This window comes from Pelodiscus sinensis, chromosome 2 (assembly GCF_052426305.1).
Source record: "Pelodiscus sinensis isolate ZL-2025 chromosome 2, ASM5242630v1, whole genome shotgun sequence".
Taxonomy (NCBI): domain Eukaryota; kingdom Metazoa; phylum Chordata; order Testudines; family Trionychidae; genus Pelodiscus; species Pelodiscus sinensis.
The window spans coordinates 131404650-131419969 of record NC_143053.1 but is presented as its reverse complement, the minus strand read 5'-3'; the positions used below and the strand labels follow the sequence as shown (position 1 = coordinate 131419969).

The 15320-nt window shown below is 45.1% G+C and overlaps 1 protein-coding gene across 2 annotated transcripts in view; it reads right to left on the bottom strand.

Moving 5' to 3' along the window:
- Positions 1–15320, bottom strand: part of CDH18 (cadherin 18) — a 1008237-nt gene that overhangs the window by 539195 nt on the left and 453722 nt on the right. The gene's annotated exons all lie outside the window — the stretch shown is intronic.

Below are 15320 nucleotides of genomic sequence, written 5' to 3'. Positions count from 1 at the left end.
AGAAATCATTCAGATCCTCATGGATTATCTACTCAACTGCACTGGTAAATCACATCATATCCAAGATGACAGTCTGAAGCTCACTTCAAAATTGTCTTGGAAAAACATACAGAAATTGGCATGTGGAATAGATAAAGTGAAAATAAAGATGTGGGGCCAAATTCAAAGCTAGGATAGCTTCACTTACAAGTTGTGTTTCAGTTGGCTCATGGAGTCATAACTTGTTTAATAGTAATTTGTAAAAAAGTATGAGAAGTGGATATCTGAAATTTCAGCTTCTTTAATGTCAGGCAAGTGTAATTCATTTGGCAAAAATGAAAAGTACTATGCCATATTTTCACTGGATAATGAAGTAAGTATGATAAAATGTGTGGATCATACCAAGATGAGAAATGTTCCACAAATTCTGGAAGACAGGATTTGAATTCAAAACAATCTTGATAAATGGAAAAATTGGTATGAAATCAACAAGTTCAGTCTAGTAAATGCAAAAAACTATACTTGGAAAAGAAAAATCAAGTACACAACTTCAAAATTGAAGAATAACTGGCAAGGAGGTATGAAAAAGGATTTGGAGGTTTGATGGGTACTCACCCTGCATCAGCCCTGACACGGTTAAGGAAGTTGAGATGGGGTCAATTAATAAATTCGCCAAACATGGGGGATCTTGGCCTAGGGGAGGAGGGAGGTCACACACAAGTAAGAAGCAAAAAAAAAAAAAAAGTTTATCTGCACAAATGGTCCTAAGGATTACAATGTAAATGCTCCATTTACAATGTTGGAAACCCCATCCCCCCAGACACAGATGCTCATTCCGTGAGGAATTCTTTTTCGTTCCCCTGAATACATCAGTAGAGTTAGATATCCAAATGGGGGGAATTGCAGTGCCCAGCTACCTGCACTTGTCCTGGGCACTGCCATAAAACATTCAATGACAGGAGCATGAGCTGCTTCTCAAGTCCTAGAGCAGAATAAGTACAATCAATGCTAGCAACCCTGCCAGCTGTACTCTGCTAACAAATCCTCCAGCAAGTCCATGCTGTCTGATAAGGCAAGGTCAGCCCTAGCTATTGTCTAATACAGGGGTTGGCAACCTTTTCAAATCAAAGAGCCAAACTACATAAAAATTCAGAACAAGAGGTTAACAAAGAGCCAGTACATATCCATGTGGGTGACTGAAAATATACAACTTAATATTATTGATAATTGACATGATGATTAATTACAGTATAAATGAAACACTGTACTCACAGACTTTATTTAATGGGACTTCTGCTGCTGCATCTTTCTGCACTTTTCTTTGATGTTTATGTAATAAGATGAGGACCTAAAACATAAGCCCATGCAGCCCAGGCCTGGTTTGAGGCCTGAGGCCTAGTTAACAATGGGCAAAACATGGCTAACATAAAGCAAAGCTAAGCTTTGAACAAGAGGCAGGCCCCAGCTCACAGAACTTGGCACAAACAGGGCTGAGAATGCAAAACACTAACTGGTGCTAGGTACTGACTGCAGAACAACAATTGTTACTGGTCATAAGTGGAAAGCACATGATATCACTAGCTCCTTGGTACCCACGACTTACAGATACAGACTCAAGTTCAAGAAAGGGTCTAAAATGACAGAATGGTGGATAGAGATGATCAATCAAACCACGAGGTTCAGGGTGATGGGTGGTATCTAAGTAATGTCAGTGAGTGGCAACCTGATACGTCAGCAGTGAGGTGTGACTTGTTGTACCTGTATATAAGGTGGTGTCTTGGGGGACAGCCTTTGAATGACCTAGGGGAGCAGTGGGACCTCCCACTGATTCAGTCATTCCATTGTGGCAAGTACATATGCGTAGTGGTTCAATAGGGTCTACTGAGAGCTATTACTGTACTTCGCTCTATAATAAACCTGGCCTGGCACCTTTGATACTTATCTGGTTTGTGGTCTTTGGAGGCTCTCTTGGGGTCTGCTGTGGAGACTAAGTGCTTAAGTGTACACAGCACACATCACTGAGCACACACGCAAGCAGCCTTCTGATTATCATCAAAGGAGCCAGAGATCTGTGAGGAAATCGCCGCAGTAAATCCTGACTGGCTGCCTCCTTGCAGAACTACAGTTTGCATCATACTGATCAAATTCAAATCATGCACACATTTAAGCTACATGAGTAACTATGCGTTTTTAAATTTTTGAATTAATTTTTCATTTTATTTTTAAAAGTTGCATGTATTTTGGGAATGACAAAAGAGATGTATTTGGTTCCATACTGAGCCATATTTGGCTTGAGAGCCATAGGTTGCAGACCCCCAAGTCTAACAGGCAGGGCTGGCTTGAGCCATTCCTGTGCCACAGGCAGTGGGCGCGTGATGCATGTGCAGCTCTGCCCCTGGGCAAACAGCGCATGTGTGGCCCCGCCCTCCGGCATGCTGCGCACCTTACAGCTGCAATCGAGTGCATGGCGCTGGGCCTAAGGGGCACCACACGGCCCCTAGCCCCGGGCGCACAGTGCCTGATTGCAGCTCTGAGGGGCACCACACGGCCGGGCGCGCAGTGCCCCTTACAGCTGCCATCAGGCACCCCACATAGCTTGGCACCCCGGGCAGCTGCCCTGCTAGATGCTCCCTTAATCTGGCCCTGCTAATAGGGCAGCCTGTGGGGTAGAGGGACCTAACCACATCAGCCACCAAATTAGAGGCTCATTTAACTGCACATCCACTAAGGTGACCTATGCCATCAAATGCCAACAATGCCCCATTGCCACGTAAATTGGCCAAACTGGACTGTCTGTTCCCCACTCCTGTATAAGGGGCATTACCTTTGTTGCATAAATTGCAAGGTTTCGTCCCCTTGGAGGCTAGTCTGATTTACCCCAAGAAGAGAGTCACACTTTCAGGCTGGGTCCAACTCAAGTTTATTGGTTGCAACCAGGGTACGGCTAAGGAACTCAATGTTCAAAGCAGAGCCGAACCCCCAACATCTCATAGGCAGGGGTTTTTATAGGGTTCACATCTTTCCTGGTTTAGGTGCCTTAACATGATAGGTTACTTCATCTTTGACATTTAGCATTCCTATAGGTCAGGTTAATTTTCCCAATGAGGTTAAATACAGTGCCTACTTGCTGACTTTGCAGTTACAGCTGTGTTATATTCATTCACTTTTGCTGAACAATGGGCAAACCATACTTCCCTTTTCCCTTTCCTGCTTGAGCCGGTCACAAGTTTAAAGGATGTGGAATCTATCCATATCTCTACTTAACAGAAGACTGGTTTCACTTCCCCTCGTCTCCTTATTATAAGTTATTACCTGTGACAGGCCTTGACCTTTGTCATGTCTTACTCCTATACAAATAGCAAATATATCTAAGCATTAGCAATGTATGTATATTGTACGTGCCCCTCATAGGGGAATCAATAGCTCCGGGGGATTTGATTTCCCTTTTACACATCACCTTTGGGTAGGATGAACATCTAATTGCGCCCAGATTTCTTTGAAACTCCTCAGTAAACCCAGGGATGGAGAAAGCCTACTCTCTTCTTAAGTAGATACCTCAAACTGGGGCCTTGGCTACACTGAGAAATAACACTGAATGTATCAAGATCAGTTTTCTAGCACCCAATTTTGTAAAGTCAAAGGTGCATGTCCACACTGTGCAAAAGTATTTAATGTTGTTCAAACTGGTGCTTCTCCAATAGTGTGGCTACCATTGTCTTTGACACCAATGGAATGTGGATAGCTATCCTATGTTGTCTGCCACTCTTTTGCTCTCTGAGTTATGCTTCCGGTTCACAGGACCAAAACTGTGCAGGAGACTTACCAGCCAGCAGTGGCTCCTGAATCAGCCTCCCTGTCTGCCCCGCTCCCACACAGGCTGCAGCCATGTGCTCTGGAGCCTGTTGAGCTTCATGCATGCCCGTTATTGGAACAGGCAGCTTTCATTGGCTGGTTTCTGGACAGAAACCGGCCAATGGGATCATGCTGGGGGTGGGAGCAGTCACTTCCCCTCCAGACTCTCAGTTTTAAAAGAAAACCACCCCAAAGTCGCATTTCTGAGCTTTAGAAATTATTCTGTCTGCCAGCCATGCCTTTTCAACCTCTTATTCATGTTTTCAGGTGAAGGAGAAGAAGTTACAAAATATGCTTTACATGTCTTTGGTTTAATAGAAAAAGTAACCTTTCCTCTTCTGTTTACATGAGCTGCTGATTAAATATATGAAAGAATTTAAAAATAAAAAACATATTGAAGGCTTCTCAATAGACATGTGAACAGTTACACAGTAAGCATGACGCGTTAAGGGTCATGTTTACTGGGTAACAGTTAATCATTACCCAGAAGCAGCTCCTGCCTCGCAGGGCTGCCGGCTCCCAGTCCACAGGGCAGCCACGCCCCCTCTTCCCCACCACTTCCAGCCCCACATGATGCTGCTGACTCCAGGCTGGAGCAGCCCCTGCTTGCGGTGGGGCACCGCTCTAACCCACCCAACCACCCTTTAATTAGTTAACCAGTTAATATTAAGTTTAACTGGTTAACTAATTAAACAGGATTTTACATCCCTACCTCTCAACAGAAATTTTTAATTATTTTCAGAGAGGTCTAATGCTAAATGATATTGTAAGGTGCTGTTAGTAACCAGATATAAATGTATATTACCATAAATTAGCTTATATAATCCGTGGGTTATACACATTTTTACAACTACTATTTGTACCTTTAAACATCTCCCTCTATAGCTATAATCTATATAAAGTGCTTCAAAATGCTTACAAAGAAAGAATATTAAATGCTAGAGGCTTGCAGAGCAATATCTACTGTATTTCTAGAAAACTCCGTTGGTTTCATGTCTTTACATTTCTGTCAATTTTCTGTACAGGTAATTCCATTGGATCAGACTGCTAGGAATCCAGGAAAGGGGAGTCAAGGATATTAAAGCCACTAAAAAGGCACATACATGATCTTTACAAAGATGGTTCTTTGCTTTTATGGGTTTCCTGCCTCCAGATTGATTTGTGGAACTCTTACAGCTTTCTTTTGTTCAAGCCCTCTCCTATCTATAGGTAACCACCAGCAGGCAGATTTGAACCTGAGAACCTCTGAAGCAGAGTATAGGAGCCTCTACCGTCTGGGCTGGGAGCCAGCTGTTGTAGAGGTCTCTTGATCTTAACTGTTGATGTGGTCTAGTTACCACTTGCATTGCTCGGTTACCACACTAGGTGTGTGGGTTACATATAGTTATAGCTATATATAAACAGGGGTTGCCCATCCATCTGATTTTAAAATACAGTAATAAGGGGAGGGGATCTACTAGCAGTCAATGACCAGCAAAAGGTTTTAAGGTCCCAAAGTGCATCTGGTGATTTCAAGGCTGTTCCCCACTCTGGCACTCCAAATGCAGAAGGTAGGTGCCCACAAGAGAGCTTCAAAACCTTGACGCTACAGGCACTGGTTACAAAAACTTCCCCCCAAAATCCTAACATCCGGATTTTGGGAATTTTGCTGCCACCATCAAGTGCTTAAAAGGAAGAGGTAGGGTGAACACTTAAATCACCCCCAGAGGCACCCCAAGCTCTTTAACCCCAAAAGGCAGGGTTGCCAGGTGTCCGGTATTGACCCACAGTCCAGTATTTCCGCCTCCTGTCCAGTAAAACAATTCAGAAAATACCAGAGAACTAAAATGTCTGGTGTTTTCTGATTTTTTCCCAGCCAGGAGGCGAAAATCCCGGGTGCTTACCTGGTTCCGCAGAGGAGTTGTCTGGCCCGGAGCAGGGAGACAAGATGGTGAACGGCTGCCGGCAGCCTATTAGGGCCTAAAAGCCTCAAAAGCATTTCTTAAAGGGGCCATGCTGTTTTTTTGTTTTGTTTTGTTTTTTGCTTAATAACTCTCAGGGCTCTTTTTTTTTCCTGCTCAACAACTTTGGTCTCCCCCCTTTTTTTTCTCCACTGAATTTTCCCCCCAGTGTTTTTTTGGGGGATCAGGGGTGGGAGGGGCATGTTCAGTATTTTTTGTTAAACCATCTGGCAACCCCACCAAAAGAGCTTGAAAAAGAAAAGAGAATAACAAGCTGCAGTCTCTGGAAGCTGACACCTCAGTCAGAAGCATGTAGATACACACAGACAGACCGTCCAGGACACAAGAATCAAATGATCAACTTAAAATAAGTGATTTTTATTACAAAACAATAGATAAACTTGATAAAGCATACTTGGTTGCTAGATGTACAGAGGAACTGAGGAAAACATAATAAACAGAGAACAAAATCTCAGCACAATGCTTAGATGTTAAAGAGAGGTGGGGACACACAGAATCACACAGAGCAGTTCAAACCAAATCACAAAAAAAAAAGAGAAACTAGCTTGAACACAACTGGACTCATATTTCCCTGGTACTCACTTCTAATTTTTCTTTTAGTTCAGTCCACTCCCACACTCTGAACTCCACAGGGGGGCATAATAGTCTTGACTGGGTTAAATCATTAAGGGTACGTCTACACTACAGCGCTAATTCGAACTAACTTAGTTCGAATTAGTTAATTCGAACTAAGCTAATTCGAACTAACGCATCTAGAACTAAAAACTAGTTCGAATTAGCGTTTTGCTAATTCAAACTAGCGCGTCCACACTGATTGGACGCAGGGGCGCATTTAAGGGCGGCTGAAACTGGTTTTGGCAGGGCATCAGGTCAGTAGTTGCTTTGTGTGGCTGCTGTCTGAGGCTCGTGCTTAAAGGGACCCCCCTGGACAGCCGGTTCTCAGCTTTTCCTGCTTGCTTGCCAACCTCGCCGAGGGACAGCAAAGCGTTGGTCTCTGTGCCCGTCTGTGTCGGTGCTTCCCTTCAGGGACGCTGCCGCAGGTGGCAACATGGAGCCAGAGCTCGCCCTGCACCTTCTGGTGCACTTTCTGGACTTGCTGCTGCAAGCCTGCCAGCAATGGCTTGAGGCTGCCTGGCACCACCTGGTGCACATCAGCCTCCTGCCTCTCCACCTGGCTGCCCTGGGGACCGTGGAGGAGCCGCGGCGGTGCCCCGGCATCGGCGTGCCCCGCCGCATCTGGCGTCTGGACACCAGCAGCGACTGGTGGGACCGCATCGTCCTGGAGCGCTGGGAAGACCGACAGTGGACCCAGAATTTCAGGATGAGGAGGGACACCTTCCTGGAGCTCTGCGAGTGGCTCGCCCCTGCTCTGCGCAGAAGGGACACTCGCATGAGGCCCGCCATCCCCCTCCAGAAGCGGGTGGCCATCGCCCTCTGGAAGCTCTCCATACCGGACAGCTACCGATCCGTCGGGAACCAGTTCGGCGTGGGGAGATCCACCGTCGGGGTGGTGCTCATGCAGGTATGGCACCCGTCGGCCACTGCGCCGGAGGGGAGGGGGGCTACAAGGAGGGGATGGGCCGCCCCAGGGACAAAGGGGGGGCGGAAGGAGGCGAAAGCACCCCGCACCGGAGGGGTCGGTCTGTCCTGGCCGTACTACATGCCGCCAGGGGGGTTGCTTCCGGGAGCGGGGCGCGGGGCACTGCCAGGGCGCGAATGCTCCCAGCCACCCGGGCGCCCCACTGATTGGTGCTTTGCTGTGTCTCTCTCCGCAGGTGATCAAGGCCATCAATCGGGTGCTGCTCCGCAGGGTGGTCCGCCTCGCCGACCCGGACGCCGTCATCCGGGGATTCGGCCCTCGGCTTCCCCAACTGTGGGGGGGGGGGGCCATCGACGGGACGCACATCCCCATCCGTGCCCCGGAACACCAGGCGTCCCAGCACGTCAACCGCAAGGGGTACTTCTCCATCCTCCTGCAGGCCGTGTGTGACCACCGGGGACAATTCACAGACATTAATGTGGGCTGGTCCGGCAAAGCACACGACGCCCGGCTGTACCGCAACTCCTCCATGTGCCAGCGGCTGCAGGACGGGAACTTCTTCCCCGACAGCCACATCAGGGTCGGGGACATGGACATGCCCGTCTGCCTGGTGGGGGATGCCGCCTACCCACTGCAGCCGTGGCTGATGAAGCCCTTCACGGGGCACCTCAATCCCTCCCGCCAGGCCTTCAATGCCAGGCTGACCAGGGCCCGCATCGTGGTGGAGGGGGCCTTCGGGCGAATGAAAGCTTGCTTTCGATGCCTCCTCACCTGTCTGGACTTGGCCGAGCACAACATTCCTCCCGTGGTGGCAGCATGTTGTGTGCTCCACAATTTATGTGAGAGAAAGGGGAGGCTTTCCTGCCAGCCTGGATGGCTGAGGCTGACCGCATGGCTGGCCACTATGGTCAGCCCCGCACCGCCACCGTCTGGGAAGCCCAGCGGGGGGCCGTCCGGATCCGGGAAGCCCTGCGGGAGAGCTTCCTGGTGGAGGAGGAGGACTGACCTCTCTCTGCATGCCCCACTGGGGCCTTCTTCCACCCTACCCCCTTCCTCTTTCCCCTCCCTACCTACTGTCAAATAAAGACATCTGTTTTTCAAACAAAAATGTCTTTTTAATTTACATAACTGGGGTGGGGGGAGGGAGGGAGGTAGGAGGGTGGGAGAGGGGAGGGAGAAACCTGGGACGAGGGAGCTGGAAGGGGAGGGAAGGGAGGAAGGGAAAGGAAATCTCAGGGGTGGGGGTCCGGCTGCCTCTCCTGTCTCGCAACACTGAGGGTCTGGGGGTGTTGGTGGGGAATGGTTGTGGAGGGTGGGGCAGGAGGGACATGCGGCCGTAGACTGCCGCGTTCCTGTGGCTAGTGCGGAGATCGTGGACATTGGAGGCTTCCCTCCAAACCTCAATGAGGTCCACGATCTCCTCACTAGACCACGCAGGCGCCCACCTCTTGCAGCCCCGGCCAGGGTCCTGGGAGCCGCCAGGCTGGTTCCGGGAAGAGGGGGAGGGCTGGGTGTCATCGGGTGGCTGGCTCATGGGTGTCAGCTGCTGGGTGTGCTGGCACGGGTGCTGGCAGCCTTGCAACTGGCACAAACTGTGTAGCCAGCCCGTGGCCCTTTAAGGGCTCCGGGGCCGGGAGGGGGGCAGTAGAATTTGCCTGGTGTTGGCCAGAGTGGCCACCAGGACAAGCTGGGAAGGGCTAGCCTCCCACTAGTTCGAATTAAGGGTCTACACAGCCCTTAATTCGAACTAGTAAGTTCGAACTAGGCTTAATCCTCGTGGAATGAGTTAGTGTAGCGCCTATAAAAGTTAGCTCGAACTAACGTCCGTTAGTTCGAACTAACTTTGTAGTGTAGACATACCCTCAGTGTGTCTCAACCCCTGGTGTTATTCTCTCACACAAAGAATGCAGGCAGGAAATTTATATCAAATTAAAATTCCAAGTCTCTATCTCCCAGTCCTGGCCAGCACCTTTTGCTATGTATCTGAGTACCTTCCTCACCAGGTGCTGATCAGCACTCCAATTCATACACTTGCCAAAAAAAATCCTTATCAGTCACTACATTTTTCTAGCAGCAGTAAACATGAAAATATATGAATGGAACTAAGACAAAAAGGTTTAATACAAAGTGTATATTTCTATAATATGGAGAAAATGAACCTTACTTTCAGCATAGCTATAATGTATATATATTTATTCTAATAATTTAGAAGAAAGGGAGTGAAATCCCCTCTCTAGGAAGGCAGAAAAATTGTATAAAAACTAAATTACATCTTGCATTAAATTTTTTGAGCCAGCCCTATAGTCACAGATAATAAATCATTTCTAACCTATTTGAGTCATGAAGTAATGGTAGGTAAATACAGATTTGACTCCACAATTATTTAATGTTAAGTGCAGAACCCTGGCAAGTGCACTGTACTGTATATCCTCACCAGAACAAACCTGACCACACAGACTTCACTCTTAGTTTTATTGTGATACCTCGTTAATCAAAGAGAATCTCCCACTTAAATAAGGTTTCCTCAGTATTGATATTATCTAGTTATAGTTCCAATTATAAATTCAGATAGGGTGAGTATTGTAGAATAGCTATTCAGACTCTTAATTGCTTTTAATTAAATTAAAGTTATCTAATGATTAAGGGATCATTTTTAAATAAACCACAAAGTACAGGCAATTTACTTATTAATGGGTAACTTTATCTGATTGTAATATTAAATGAACATCAACACTTAAATATACATTCCAGTACTAAAAAAAAACACAACAAAGAGACACTATTTTGACAGAAGTAATACTCTGTCCTTCTGATGGTTTTTTCAGATGGTCAGAGTTTTGAAGTTTGGCAAGGATAAGTCTATGAATAAGCATGTAGATCTCTTCCCATTCAGTTTGCCTACTGACCCACTGATTCCCTTTATTTTATAAAGTAGTTATTGTAAAACAGACCTGCTGCCAGCCTAAACTCCCTTTTTTATGAGTACTTTTTAGAGGATATGGAGAAAATGTTTACTGAGAAAGATTCAAAGCTGCTAATGTTTCATCAATTTCATTCTTCAAAATAATAATTTTGTTAAGCGCACAAAAGTATGTTAGTGAGGCTGTCACCTTAAACTATAACCATTTCCTGCAGAATGCATCATCACAGCAAAAATAGCAAGCTTATTTTACAGTGGCATATCTAGTGTACAAAAAGACATACTAAGATATTAAAGATACCCAAAAAAATCAAATACTATAATTTTAAGAACATCTTACATGGGAATGATCTGTAAGAGGTGGTCAATAAAAATTATAGACTGAAGATATAAAAACACAATATAAATGCCTGGTGAATAAATATTTAACCATTACAAAATAACGTACAATAAAAAGAGATTGTTATAACATAGTTGCTTTAAAATAAGTGACATATTATGGGTGTCAAAAAGAGAGATGAAAAATATTCAAATCAAGGTGTCCAAAATTAGTCTCCAAAATAATATGTAGGCAGCCAGGTACAATTGGACTGATTTTCAAAAGTGCTGACTAGGGATGTTAGGGTATGTCTACACTACCCTCCTAATTCGAACTAGGAGGGTAATGTAGGCATACCGCACTTGCAAATGAAGCCCAGGATTTGAATTTCCCGGGCTTCATTTGCATAAGCCGGGCGCCGCCATTTTTAAATCCCGGCTAGTTCGAACCCCGTGCCGCGCGGCTACACGCGGCACGAAGTAGCTAGTTCGGATTAGGCTTCCTAATCCGAACTAGCTGTACTCCTCAAGTACAGCTAGTTTGGATTAGGAAGCCTAATCCGAACTAGCTACTCCGTGCCGCGTGTAGCCGCGCGGCACGGGGTTCGAACTAGCCGGGATTTAAAAATGGCGGCGCCCGGCTTATGCAAATGAAGCCCGGGAAATTCAAATCCCGGGTTTCATTTGCAAGTGCGGTATGCCTACATTACCCCACTAGTTCGAACTAGCGGGGTAGTGTAGACATGCCCTTAGATAGTTTTCCCTCAGGGAATTGATGGGCAGGATCCCCTGGGATGCTAACATGAAGGGGAAAGGAATCCAGGACAGCTGGCAGTATTTTAAAGAAGCCTTATTGAAGGCACAGGAACAAACCATCCCTATGAACAGTAAGAAAAGTAAATACAGTAGTCAACCAGATTGGTTTACCAGGGAAATCCTTGGTGAGTTTAAACACAAAAAGGAAGTGGACACTTGGACAGATGACTAGGAAGGAGTATAAATATATTGCTCGAGAATGCAGGGGAGTAATCAGGAAGGTGAAAGCAGAATTGGAATTGCAGCTAACAAGAAACAAGAAAGGTTTCTACAGGCATGTTAGCAATAACTGGCCCCCCCACTACAGAAAGGATGTGGACACAGTGGATATGGTCCAGCAGAGGATGACCAAAATGATTAGGGGGCTGGAGCACTTGACCTATGAGGAGAGGCTGAGGGATTTGGGTTTGTTTAGTCTGCAGAAGTGAAGAGTGAGGGGGGATTTGATAGAAGCCTTCAACTTCCTAAAGGGAGGTTCCAAAGAGGATGGAGAGAGACTGTTCTCAGTAGTGACGGGTGGCAGAACAAGGAGCAATGGTCTCAAGTTACAATGAGGAAGTATAGGTTGGATATTAGGAAAAGCTATTTCACTAGGAGGATGGTGAAGTATTGAAATATGTTACCTTGGGAGGTAGTAAAATCTCCATCCTTAGGGGTTTTTAAGTATCAGCTTGACAAAGCCCTGGCTCGGATGATTTATTTGGGATTAGTCCTGCTTTGGGCAGGGGGCTGGACTCGGTGACCTCCTGAGGTCTCTTTCAGTCCTGTGATTCTACGATTCTATATACAATAATTGAATAGGAGAGAACAGCATGAATTCTTAGTGGTTACTTGAATATTCTATAGTCTCCTGGGGAGCCTCCTGCCACCCCATACTGTATCAGAGGCAGCAGCGTGAGGTGGCAGCAGTCCTGTCCTTGGGGGGGTCCTGCTTCCTACAAACAGAAGCTGCTGCAGTGGGGAGGAGGAAAGGCTGCTGTGAAGCAGCCTCTACCCATCGTGGCCCAGGCTGGCCATGGACAGAGGCTATCCATGGGGCATCTGAGGTTCACGTCAGCCTTTCCCTCTGCCCCTCCCCTGCAGTAGCCTTTTTCTGTGGATAGCTGCTGTGAAACAACCTCTCCCCTCGGTGGATCCAGGCTCACCTTAGACAGAGGCTGTTCTGCCTCCCGTGGAGCATCTTCCCTCCATGGGGAGCTTGGACCCCTATGGACAGGGGCTGCTGCTGCGAAGCAGCATGGGCCCACCATGAGGAGAGGCTGCTTCGTGGCAGCCTCCCTTGCCCCCCACCACCGACGCTGCTGCCTCTGATAAAGGCAGCAGGGTGAAAAGGGAAGACAGCACCACAGAGCCAATACTGGAGGAAACCAACTTTTAATCCAGCTCCCCACAAGTACCAGCTTCTGGTCTCCCCCCTTGCTATCTCTGATACAGAGGCAGCAGTGGGGAGGGGGGGGAAATGAGTGTAGTTGACAAGATTAACCGATAAGCCTAAACTTATCAGTTAATCGTATACTCAGCTACTCATTTACATCTCTACTGCTGACCATCTGCACCTCCCATGATATTCAAAAAGTGCATTCTGAGAAAATTGAAAATTTTACAATGATGAATTATTAAACAGATTTATTTTCCTTCTCTGTTTTAACAATCTACTTCTTAATTACAAGTGGGTCACTTCCCCAATTTTTGCTGCCTTTTAAATTTAATTTAATTTAATTTAATTTAATTTAATTTAATTTAATAAGAACAGAGACATTCCTAGTATAATATCATTAAGTGGTTACTTTAAGGCAGGAGCAGGCAAAATATGGTGCGGCAGGCAGGGGGCCTGAGGATCCCACTGGACTGCTGGCTAGGTGCACCTAACGAAAATGCCTCCCTACCAGAACCTGAACCTGGCACCCTTCCCCTTCCCCCCAACTCCCTGCCCCAGGTCACAACTCCCACTTACATTTAAAAAAACACTTCCTTCACCACACTTGTGCCCAGTGTAATAATATCCAGCTCTTATATAGCACTTTCCATTATTTAGATGCATGTATAGAGACTTGTTCCTCACACCACTGAAGCCAAAGCAAAAACTTCCAATGACTTTGAGAATGTAGAACCAAACTCCTAGTATGTAGAATCATAGGATAGTAGAATGGGAAGGGACCTCGAGAGGTCCTCACGGCAGGACCAATCATCATCTAGATCATCCTTGATAGATGCCTATCTAACCTGCTCTTAAATATCTCCTATGATGGAGATTTCACTACCTCCCTAGGCAATTTATTTCAGTGTTTAACCACCCTGACAGTAAGGAAGTTTTTCCTAATGTCCAACCTAAACCTCCCTTGCTGCAATTTAAGTCCATTGCTGCAATTTAAACCCAAAAGCAGATGTATATTAGCATTCATTTAAAAGTTTGAGGGAACTGAAGAATGAAGTAGTCAAACTGCTATCAGAAATCTATAATCTATCATTAACTCTTATATCAAGGGACTAAAAGTTAATGTTAGCTAACTGTGCCAAAATTTGCAGAAGACAAAAATGAATTATACTGGTCAACACTAGATAGGATTGTAGGAAACTCTAGAAAGAAGAAACTTAACAATAACCAAATTATAAATACTAGGACTATTCAGGTTAAACGAAGAGGAAAATGAAACAAAGATATATAAAAAGTGGTATCACGTGGCTATTCCTTTTATCTTTTTTCATAATATAAAAAAGACAATGATAATGAAATTATAAGGTAACAAATCTAGAAGTGAGACGGAAACACACACATAATATCTAATTAACATGTAATTAAATTGACACAATATTATTGAGGCAAAAAGTATAACATTAATCATTAATATAAATGAAAAAAATAGCTGCTTTTATATTTGCTAGGGTTTAAAATTAAAAGGGTGATAGCCCACATATTTCAGGACACAATCTGAGGATTAGAATGAAATATTGTCAATTTGCCCTTCATTCCAATTAACAGCTTCCATTGAATAATCTGCTCCTGGCCATTATTGGAGACAGGATATTGGTCTGGATGCATCATCAGTCTCCTCTGATTTAGCAAATTTATGTCGCTTACTGACCAAATCCCAAAGGTAAACCTTTGTAATAACCAGTTCCTTAAAAATCATAAGGCTGAAAGTAGGGCAATGACTATAATTATCATTAGTAGTGGATACAGCTATTAATTTGATTAGTCCTCTGGACATCATTCTGTGTCACCTCTCATTCCATTTCATTCTTTTCTTTCCCTTCCACCATTCATTCCATGACTTTCTTGTAGTTCTATTGAAAGGTTATTTGTTAAGAAAATAAGACAGTAGATTGTAGAAGTACAAAGGGAATGTCAGACTTCACATTCCAAGGAAAAGATAACATCACCATCCATAACTAGAATGTTCACATATACAGCCGGTCCCCGAGTTGCAAACGGTAGACTTACGACCATTCGCAGTTACGACCAAAAATGTCGTAAATGGCAGACCCCGAATTACGAACACTTATGAACAGCGCGGTCACATGTAACTCAATTGGGTCCAACTTACAAACAAACTGAGTTATGACCAATTGCTTGGTCCGTAACCGGTTCGTAAGTCAGAGACAGGCTGTATACTAAGCAACCACTATGGAGCTTTTTATGTGAACTTCCTATAGCCCAGAATTTTCACACATGGACGGGTAAAATCTATATATCTTATATCTATAGCAACAACCCAAGCAAGTAACACAATAATACCTAATATCTAACTTTCAACAGGTTGTTCATCAATTCTGAAAATCAAGCTACTTATTTAGTTGACAAAGTATGGATATGAGTGGCTAACTCTAGATTTTTTGGAACTGATGGCCTTAATTCCAAATGCGATTTCATTTATTTTCTTTAAAAACTTTTTGGTTTTCCTCTTACTCCACTAAATGAACAAGTGAAAATCCC